Genomic DNA, 11,537 nt, shown 5'->3' on the forward strand with positions numbered 1-11,537 from the left:
CAGAAAATACAATGAAAAAAGCCAAAACATGTTTCATAAGCATCAGGAAAGTAGAGAAGTATCAAGACAGATGTTACTCCATACCAGGTTAGTATATGCTGCCCAGAATGTTTATTTATTTTATTTATTTACACTTTTGTTGACAATGTTATTCTCGTTAGGCCAATGACCTAATTTCAGGAGAAGATCAAAGTGGTAGTCATTCAAACTTGGGGAAATTTGGCCAGGACACCAGGGAACTTCCCTACTCTTTTCAATAAGTGATGTGAGATCTGTTCCATCCACCTAAGCTACCACCAACTCAGGCAGATGGGGCCTCGGTTTAATGTCTCATCTGCAGGACAGCATATCCCATAGTACAGCGCCCTACCTATGCTGCATTGCATGACATGTGCAGATTAGCCCCCATATCAATCCTACTGCCAGAGTAATTCACAGACAAATATACTGAATATCAAGGACAGTACCTGACATGGAGGTGCAACACATTATCAGCCAACTACATATGGACCCAATACCCCCCCCCACCTCCCTTAACACTTGATGTGCACTGCTTTTGCTGCACTGGTAGAGTCTAAATATACAAAATGCAAAGTAAAGTATGAACATGAACATTCATACCCATACAAGGACACATACATATAGAAAATAAGAGTAGATATACGCATGCACAGCTGTATACATATATAAGGCCACATGCATTGTTACACTAAAGTGAAAAAAAATATCTATATTAGTGCCCACTGGAGATGGAGCATAGGTGCAATGCAATTGTCCCACTGAGCAATTAAGAGCTGAGTTTAACATAAGCCAGGCTAATAGTACTCCATAGTATGTATTGTTATTGCCATCTTTCTCAGAGGACAGGGTCAGAATAAGAGGCAAATGATTATGAGCATGCAAGGATAGGTAATGGTACCAGTACTTCATGAATTGTTGTTGATTAAAATCTGTGTACCAAGGATTTAGCCTGCAATGTAGTGGAATGCAGAATACTCATTACACCTCCCACAGCACCAGTATGATCTACATACTCATCGTCTCTCATACACAAACACATACATTAAAGTGTATATCTGTGACTACGTTTAACTAAAAATATTGTTTTGACCCACCACTCCCATATAAAGAACCCTTGTCCCACAGTCTTTAGGAAGCTGATGTTTAGCATGGTGTGCTCTCTGGTCTACCATGTAATGTTGCTATATTGTAGTACACAAAAATGCTAATGTGCATAGTATACATACAGGCACACACATGTATATACATTTCTGGCTTATTGTCTATATACATATATATATATATATATATATATATATATATATATATATATACATGTTCAAATGTTTGTTCAATTGTAAACATAAGCACTGTTTTCACCCGCTCACACACACACACACACACACGCACACACACACACACACACACACACACACACACACACACACACACACACACACACACACACACACACACACACACACACACACACAAGGATACACACACTCACACACACACACACACACACACACATGCCTAGACACATAGCCTACTGAAATGAAATGTTTGTTGTTTCCATGGCGCTACCTGTACTCCACTCACATCATGACATCTTCGTGTCGACAAGTCTGACCTCATAATTCTGGTTGCATATACATAGCAAGTAGTCAAAGAAACTGCTCCTGCTGTGTGCTCCTCACATGAATATAATTGTTATCCAGACTTCCACAGCACTTCTTCAGATGTTCAGAGATACCAAGCCCAAACACTAATAAAGGCCTTCAAAGAGCTTGCCACCATAATAAACTGGGTTAAAAACCCTCTAACCCACTCATAAATCCAAATTGGATTTAAAGGATCCAACAGTGTCTGATTTCCTCATTCCTAAGGGAATTTTATTCCACCATACACATGCTCTCACACAGAAAGAATTATTCCATATAGATGTTGTCCCTAACATACTATTCACCAAATAGTTATCATTTCTAGTATTCATGGAGTACACTCTTTTAAATACTGCCAAACCATTCTCAAATTTATAATCCTTAAGACACTTATACATAGTAATAATATCTTCCTTCACCAATCTATATTTTACTGTGTACAAGGACAAGGGTTTCTGATACAGAATGCACCCAAACAGCTGTAATGTACACTTCTTATCAGATGATGCTCCCACAGCATTCTCAAGCATAGAGTCTCTCTGTGACACACACAAAAGCACACACACAAACATCTGTATGTGTGTATAGAAATCTTGGGTGCACAGGTTACAATGTTGTACACTGCGCTTTACATGCTGAGGTTCTATGATGCTACTACATTTCTGGCAGTACTTAATGCACTGCAGGAATAAATAAAACAGTAAGCATGCTCATGGCTCATATGCTGCTCACCATGCTATTCTTTTCAGGAACCAGTCACGTGGCACGACAGCGGCAGAAATAACATCTACTCCACATGCCATACAGATGGGAACAATTTTTATGAATCTGCTTGTTTGTTATTTAGACTCTGTTTGCGGTATACCTGGTGCACATTTTTTGTGAATCTACTGGCTTATTACTTGGCAAAAGGAAGTTAATTTGCCCTCATGCATCTATTTTTAGTATTCCTGAACTAACAGTAACTGAGCTACTTTTCTTAGGTTTAAATTATAGTGTCCAGAGAATGACGGTACTGTAGTAGGCATTAGGCCAGCAATGTTAGCTCTGGGTTTAGAAAGGTACTTGGGTGTCAGATGGTTATTGAGATGATGAAGACTGTGGCATCTGTCTTCCAAAGATCTAGAGAAACAGAATGTCATAGTTCAGCATGAAAGAGACCCATAGATAGAATTTAGATTTCTCACAGTAGCTACGTCTGCTATTTCTAGGGAAGTTAAATAGATGCTATGCATTTATGTGCTGATTTATACACAAAGAAGCTGCAAAACAAACATGCTGACTACATAGGCAATACCGTCATGGAAGCCTAGTCCGTTGTGCAGTGCCGACTATCACATATACCTTAGAGACTGCTGTGAATAAGACAATGCCAGACAAGACACAAGCTAGGATATTAAATTAAGCATTTTAGCTAAGAGGAATAACCTGTCAAGACAGGATAGTTCATCTAACATGCAGCTGAAAAGTACTAAATAAAAATGCAAAATTTATAGTTAGATCGCATCATGTTGTCCATTTGTATGTAAAAGATGCTCTGCAAATTCTGTGATCTACACAGCACAAGAAATGCAATTAAAGAGAAAATTTATTTCCATGAACAATTTAGAAGAAAAATGTATGGGCTAACATAGAGATTCTGTAAATTCATCACCTGGCTTCTGTGGTAACTGTTTTGAGTCCTGAAGGCATGGCACATGAGTTTCATCCCTATGGCAACAGACAAACACTTGCACTTATCTGGCCTAGGAGAATATTTATTGTCTTTCACAGTTTATTATCAGTTTTTCATAGTCTGAAGTAACCCCACTTCCTTAATTTAAGACATTCATTTTCAGTGATGGTCTTTTCAGATATTAAAAATACAACTGTATCCACTCTTGAGAAATGTACACAAATAGCATATTCAATTGTCTGCAGTAATTATGAAGGCAGAATAGCATTTTTAGTGATGATACGAAACCCAGTGCATCTCTTCACATAGCTTATAAATAACTATATTTAACAATAATTTTGGTATCAAACTCAGATATCTAATAACTGAAGCAGACAAAGATTCATATGTTGAGGCAATTACAATAGTATGAATTTATGGGTCTATATCAGAACATCGAAGTATTAAAACTTTGAATGTTCTGATACTGAACACTATTCAGCAAACACTATGAATAGCGAAGCTGCAGAACAGCAAATTCTTTCCTCGGGAAAGAATTCGGTTGGCCGTTTCTGTGGCTTCGCTATTCTTAGCGCTGTGATGGAAAGTTACGGGTTGAGTTCAGGTAAGTGTGCGATTTTTTGTACGTTAGGGTTAGGGGTGGGTTAAGTGAGTTAGGGTTAGGTCGCGGGTTAGGCATGTGTGTGATAGTGACAGACTTTGGGGTTAGAGGCAGTTTAAGTGAGTTAGGGTTAGGGTGCGGGTTAGGTGAGTGTGCGATAGTGACGGACCTTAGGGTTAGGGTTTGGGTTAAGGTAAGTGGGTAGATTATAGTGTGTGTTTAGTTTAGTGTAACGTTAGATGTAGGAATTGAAGTGTATGTGTGTGGTTGCGGTTTGTTTGATGTGCTTGTGTTGTGTGTATGTGTTTCGGAGCAGCAAATTTTTTCCATTGGAAAAAATTCACTTTTCTGAATGTTCGATATTTTTATGTTTAGATGTTTTGGGGCTGATGAAATAGTGTTCGCTATTTTCATCTTTCAATAACGTGATATAAACGTTGAATTTACATGTACTTTTTGATGTGTTTAGACTGATTTAAACAACAAAGTTCTTTACAAAGATATGAGTCCTCAATTACTGTAGATTATGAACATAATGGCTATCCACAAAAAATTATTGTGAATTCCAACATGGTTAGACCACTTATTTGAATGGGCAGAAAATTGTTCTTACATCCTGAGTTTTAGTGGCTCTGGGTTAAGAATAATTAGTAACCTAGAGGAATCTTGATGAGTGGATGGGAGATCGTAGAGTTACTCCGGGTATCACTTCTGTATCACTGTTAGACAGATGCACAGTATACTAACCTCGAAAAAGGGCATAGCAAAATTCATTTTAAAATGGGTGGCGAAAGCTAAACACACTCTGGCTAGGCTTGTAAATGCCCTAGGGCAGATAGCCTAGTATGACCCTATGAACCTATGAACCGGGGTTCAGGGCAGAAAGACATTTAAACGGTGAAGCATGGAGTGAGGGGTGACCCTCACAGTGGAAATGGTCATCAAAATGTAGGTATCATCAGTTAAGACAAATGGTCTTGCAATATCATCACACACATTACTTATATAGAACATCACCATCATGCTGTTACAGTAAAGCAATTTAGCTGAATACCTGCCTTAACTTACATATACACTTCATGCTAACATTACTAAAACAGTAAATAGGGTAAATGATTTTAACAGTGTGCTTGAAGCCATGAAATATAAATGATTTCATTGAGTTACCCTGTAGAAAATCATGTACCAGGATTTCCTCAGAAACAGGTTATGATATCCTCCAGTGGTTGTAAAGGCTAAGATACTGCATATTCTATTATACTAAGTTAGTATTCTGTGGTCAGTGTGAAAGCAATTCACTAGGGAGTGCAAAGAAAGATAATCAAGCATGGAAAAAAAGCGTTCCCTTATGAAGTTATAAGTTATATTTTGAGATGCCGCCCCCATGTGACTACCTGAGACAAAGAACAGCTCCAGGATGACAGCAACTAAAAATGTCATGTGACAGCATCATGTATATACAGTTCTTTCAGCAGAGGGTAGTACAGTGTTCCTGGCACAGGGAGATGAATGTAAAATGGGAATGTTGTCAAGCTTGGAAACATATGAATATGTTTCATATGCAATGTATATCCTTAGTAGTACCAATAATAAGAACGTCCCTCTCTCCTTTTCTGGTTGGGAAAGAGATTCTATGGAAAAATCCACAGGAGATAGAAAACATAAGACAGCAGAAAAGCTCGTCTGTATTTATGTGACTTTTCAGGGGGAATAGGAAGAAAAATTCTGATTACAAGCTGATTACAAGATAAAAAAAAACAAAAATGCAGAAACAGTTTCTACACACACAGTTATATGGAAAAATGGGACAGTGAAGTATAGGGCTACCCAGAATGTTACTGTACAAATACAAATGCAAGCTAATCAGTCAAAGTGGGAATATACACACAGTTCTAAACACTGAGGAATGTGCAAATAAAACAGAAGCAAATGTTGTCAGAAACTAATAAAGAGTTAAAACTATCATCTGATAAGGTATCTCAGAATGACAGCTACTTAAAACAAATTAAGAGAAAATCAAATGACAAGTGCTGAAAAATCTTACTGAAGTCTGTTAAATGTATGAGTATATCAGAACGCAGGAGGATTACCAGCATGAGGTGACATGGTATATCACAATGTTTGAGCATTTGAAGAAAAAAAGGTAGCTGATAAAGCAACAAACAGAGGATTTTAAATTGATCACTGCAGATCTCAACAACATGTATTATCAAGCTCTGATCAAAAGACATCAAAAGAAAAGCTAGCTAACTGTAAATTCAGTCAAAACAAGTTCATGCTCAGAAGAGTTAAACATCTAGTTTAAGTACAAATAACTGTGTAACTTAAGATTGCACAGTAGTATTTATCGACAATCAAACCAAATTAATCATTACAACAAAACAGGAGTAACATTAGCATTGTCTTAAAAGACGTGGTATGCATTCTTACCAGATGTTCATATCAGGCAGATGAATTCAATTATGAATAATAAATATGTGTACATTGTCACTTTAAACCTTATACCACTTATTTTCTCTCTCTCTGTCTAAACTGAAGTTCTGTTTTAATCACTTTGCTTCTTAATTCCCACCTCCCATCACTCATTTTCTCTGCCTGCCCCAACCCTCTCTTGTTCTCCCTCCCCTTGCAAACCACCTAGCATCCTTTCCACCTGCCTCTCACCGTCTTCTGATCCTTGTAACCCATAAATTCCACCCTCTCTCCTCTCCTCTCACTCACCATCATTCTCTTGCTATAACCCCAACACACACTTTCTCTTCACACACTGTACACACAGACACACACAAACACACAGACACACACACACACACACACACACACACACACACACACACACACACACACACTACCTTTCTAGCTCATTTCTTCATCCTTATTGTCCCACATCCCTCTCACTCTCTCTCTCTCTCTCTCTCTCTTCTGTTTCCTTGCTCTTTTTATTCTGGTGTAATCTCTCTGCTACTAGAATCAAATGAATAGTTAAATGCCATTTTAAGACATTCCCTGCCACTGCACAGAACTGTAAATAAAATACAAACATTTATATTAAATGTATTCAAACTCTTAGCTTGTAGTATCAAGCAAGAAAAACTCCGAAAAGGACAGATTGTTAAAGTTTTTACATAAATGGCAGCATCTGTTATGCAAGCATTAAAGTGACGATTATTAGGATCACTGAAAGGAATATTATGTGCTTAGACATTTTTCACAAACAAATATGCAATTCACAGTAAAAACCAAAACTAATAAAAGAAAATAACATCCATTTTAAAATTAGCATGCTGTGACCTTCCATTCCTGGAGTAATTTTATGTCTAGCTACTATAATGTTTGCATATGACTACATTATGCAAAACTTCCAGGTTAATGAGAAACTATAGAAAGGTTGATATGTTTTTATACTAGATTGTGTTTTTTTTTTTTTTTGAAAAATATATTTATTTTTTATTTAAGGGAGTAATGAAGACAAATAATGTCACTTCTATTTTAAATATTTAAGTACTAGAAAAAAAGTTGTCTATTTTCGCACACCTTAGTTGAGAGAGAGAGAGAGAGAGAGAGAGAAAGAGCGTGTGTGTGTGTGTGTGTGTGTGTGTGTGTGTGTGTGTGTGTGTGTGTGTGTGTGTGTAGTGTGGAAAAAATCCTTATTCAAAAAATTACCAACACTAGCTTTAGTACTGCTATTTTACATATCAGCACCATGGGATGGTGATAATAATAGTATTGCCATAAATTACCATGGGATGGTGATAATAATAATATTGCCATAAATTAGCTATTGTATAACAATAAAGCAAGGCATGAATATGTGTTATTGTGTAATAACATCACCCCTAGAAGAGAAAATATTCAGCTTCATTTCATACTTTGATTTATCCAGAAGTAGTATTATAACAAAATAATAAATGAATATTGTGCTTGCAATAAGTTTGAAATTAAAATGGCAGTGGTCATTACATATATATTTGGTTTCCCTTCAAAACACCTACCAAAACACCCCCACACACACACACACACACAAAAAAGTAAAATTTATCTGAAATTAGGTATATTTCATCTCCAGAATGCTCTTCAACTGTTTCTACAAGAGAACATATTTGTCTTTTCTTGTGTGTATGTGTGTGTGTGTGTGTGTGTGTGTGTGTGTGTGTGTGTGTGTGTGTGTGTGTATGTGTGTATGTTTATATAGCTCTGTAAGACTGTTCCAGATAAATAGTCATAATGTATGGACTGTTGATCCTTTTGGATATGCATATTAATATCATTGCAGACAACTGTGATTTGGTCAAAAACTACTCACCTGTATTGTACAATATCTTTTAAAATAAGCTTGCAGAAGTTATATTTTTGTCAACTGTTTAACTTTTTTCTTTTTTTTTTTTGCAAATACATTTGAGGACTCATCAGAGACATTAATTCAAAAGGTCTACACATAGCTCCAACATACAAGTAATAATGACTGTGTCATCTTTTCACAGTTTCTCTACATTAAATAAAAACTTGGATAGACTTAAGGAGAGTGCTAGGACTCAAAAGAAAGAAGCACAGACAAGACTGTATGTAGGTGTGCAGACTTGTATGTATACATTTGTGCTAGAGTGTGTTGCGGGGAATGTATGTGTGTGGGGCAGGTGTATTCATGTGAGTGTGTGCATGTGGACACCCAATTGTGTCCTGTAGTGGTCTAGCAACTGGTCAAGCATTATTTTCTCTGCCTTGCACTCACAAAGTGCTATGATTGGTTCTATGTCTCCTCCCAGCCCGGGATTGAATTAAGCAGGTAACCAGAGAATGAATGAATGAATGGATGAAGGAATGAATGAATTTCTAAAGGTTGACCACTGATGTGGAAGACTTGGGAGATGAAATTTAATTAAATGTGTTGACTCCGTTGTGTCTTGACTCTGGCATTCAGCTCTGCTCCTCTTCACATCCCATCAGCAACCTGAATCCACTCACTGTTATACCACAGAAGATAAGACTGTCAGGAGTTGATTCTTGTTGGTAAGTAGTGATGTGAGAGCTGATGAGGTTATCCCGCTAATGAAGAGACAGAGGAAGAGAGCTAAAAAGTATATCTATGTAGCACTGCTGCTGAAATACTAACTAGCAATATCCAACAAAACGCATTTCAAGACAAGATTAAAAGTAATTATACTACTACTACTACTACTACTACTACTACACACACACACACACACACACACACACACACACACACACACACACACATATATAACTTTAAAACGTTTTTGTGTATTTATATGAGTTACGTAATATAACACTCAAAATATGTGAACGGAGTTGCAACATCTGGACAAAATAATGTGCTAGCTATAATCATGTTTAAGCCCAACGATGTGTTTAAAAAACATATCATTAAACTGGATCAACCAAGCATTCCAGAGCGTCAAACTGAAAAAAACAAGGATTTGCAGCATATTATATTTCTAACATTGTTGCTTCACCAACCTGTTGATTACCTGTAGAGATTCAGAACTCTCCTATTTTGTCGCCGCTTGTCGGTCTGTTTTATTTCTCCGTTGCTACCATACTTGGTTGAATGTGGATGAATGTGTTTAAGAGAGTTATTTTAACTTTCTTCTTAAGCAGCTCAACAGGTTTGAACTACAGACTGGCATCCGCTAGATGGGACTGTTCCCACACCCGAGGCTGCTGCATTAAAGTGACTACTGCTGAGCACATGCGCTATACTTTCATCATGTGCTTGAAGGCTGAGCTGTCCACGGGTTCAACTCATTAGAAATACAAGACACAACTCAAGCCATAATCAGTAGAACAGAACGTCATTAAAGGTTGGGAGGAGAGAAGGTTCAGGAGCAAAGAAAGCTCCTGCCGTCAAAGATGCATTCTTGATGCCAATGAGCAATTTCCTTACATTTCTTACTATCGGTATTAGCACGATTAGCGCAAGCAGTGCATTCATTCCTTCTGCCAAGTACCTTTAAAACAGGTTTCTCCAGCTGCATTGGAGGTTATGTAACGGAAGTTCAATAATCTATTGCCAATTTATTGATACAAAAATGAAGCATTCTTTATTACCTCAGTATGCAATTAAATAGCTAGTAAAGACAAGCGCTGTCCAGCACTATGGTGCTGAAATTCGACTAAGCTTTGCAGAATGTGATGCGGCTAACCGGGTGTGCAAAGCAATCTACTTCATTCATCAATTTGTGAGCTCTGGCAACGACCCAGAAAATGGAAAGTGGTCAACCATACGGAAGGAGAAGTAGTGCACAGTTAGTCTGCGCTAGCAGTTATGGTTAACTTCCCAATCAGAATTGTTCAATATTTCGAAATAAAACATTGCCGAGTCTCTTAGAAGTGCTTAAAGACAATAGAGTTTTCAGCGCATAAATGAATTGTTTCATCAGTGAGGACTGCTTATTACTTTCATCCTGAAGATTATGGTTAATCGCTTGGCATGCGATAAACTGAACCCAGAGTGCTTGCAGTTTAATGAATAAAAAATGACCATACTGCAGTCTAACTAAAGAAATATGTCTATATCATTCAGTAATCATGGGATAACGTTTTGATTTCCTGTCACCTCTATAATCTTGCGAAGGTGGCTACAATCATTTACATTTACAGAAGCTGCAGTGTGCGTGTGTGTGTGTGTGTGTGTGTGTGTGTGTGTGTGTGTGTGTGTGTCTCTTCTACAACTGTGTGAAAACGCTATGTGTCAGAACAGCAGTGTCCGTGGTTATACTCCTTTTCTTCTTTCTTTGCGCTTTACGTAGAGTGATTGTTGTGGTATAACAGGTGCAATTCCAAGGTACTAAAGCCATAGTCGTGGAGCATTAGCAAAACATTTACTGGACATAAAGCAGTGTACTACCTAATACTTTTCTCAAGTGATGCGCTCAAATAGAAAAAAAAAGAACAACTAAACGCGCTTATTTAGGAGAGCAAAGTAATATGTAACCTTAAAACATAAAAAGCGCTTTTATTCTTTCTGGAATATTTCCAAGGCCGGCATTGATGGAAGTTAGGAGACTTACAATTCAAAAACAAATGTGACCTGTTTACCCTAAGTAGTTGCCGCTTTTGATTTACTTATTCTATCTCGAAGAGTGTCCAGTTTATGCATTTCCTCGGCACTATGCTGTTCCTCTGTTTTGTGTTCTTGGACTCTGCTTTCTACCAGGTAATACACATTGAGAAGTGGGGGGCTTATACATGGGCTGTATCATGTGTACTGTCTTTTCATCTCTACAAAATCTGCACCTCTCCAGCAGTATATAACGTTCTTGTTTCTTCATTTCTTGAGAATATAGTCATTATGTACCTGTATTTATCACACAGTTCGAGGGCTCATTTGCGAAATTCTGACAATAGCTCTCAACCAATCATGGACACTTTTAAAATATTAATATCACTAATTTGAGACATTGACGGAATAAGTGAGTGTAAATTAATACGTTTTCTGAAAAGTGTTAATTCATCACTTTTTCTCCAAAAGTCATCATGTTTGCTAGAGATTAAGAGGGCCAGAACTAAAATTTTAGTCAAAATCAGGGGTGTCCCTAAAAATTAAGGACAGTTGTATGATCCTTACCAGCTCCACTCA

General features: G+C 37.4%; 1 protein-coding gene across 2 annotated transcripts in view; it reads right to left on the reverse strand.

Annotated features, from left to right (window-relative positions):
* LOC122804362 (prolactin-releasing peptide receptor-like) overlaps positions 1-9,761 on the reverse strand; it is a 204,467-nt gene extending 194,706 nt beyond the window's left edge. Inside the window, exon 1 of one of the 2 annotated variants that reach the window (XM_044074180.1) lies at positions 9,427-9,761. The gene's annotated coding sequence lies outside the window, so the exon portion shown is untranslated. Of the gene's footprint in view, positions 1-9,415 lie in introns of both variants that reach the window. The other variant, XM_044074181.1, reaches the window with a different exon arrangement.
* Between the last annotated feature and the right edge of the window lie 1,776 nt (positions 9,762-11,537).

The sequence above is a fragment of the Protopterus annectens genome, chromosome 6.part0, assembly GCF_019279795.1.
Source record: "Protopterus annectens isolate FY-2018-M chromosome 6.part0, PAN1.0, whole genome shotgun sequence".
Lineage (NCBI taxonomy): Eukaryota > Metazoa > Chordata > Ceratodontiformes > Protopteridae > Protopterus > Protopterus annectens.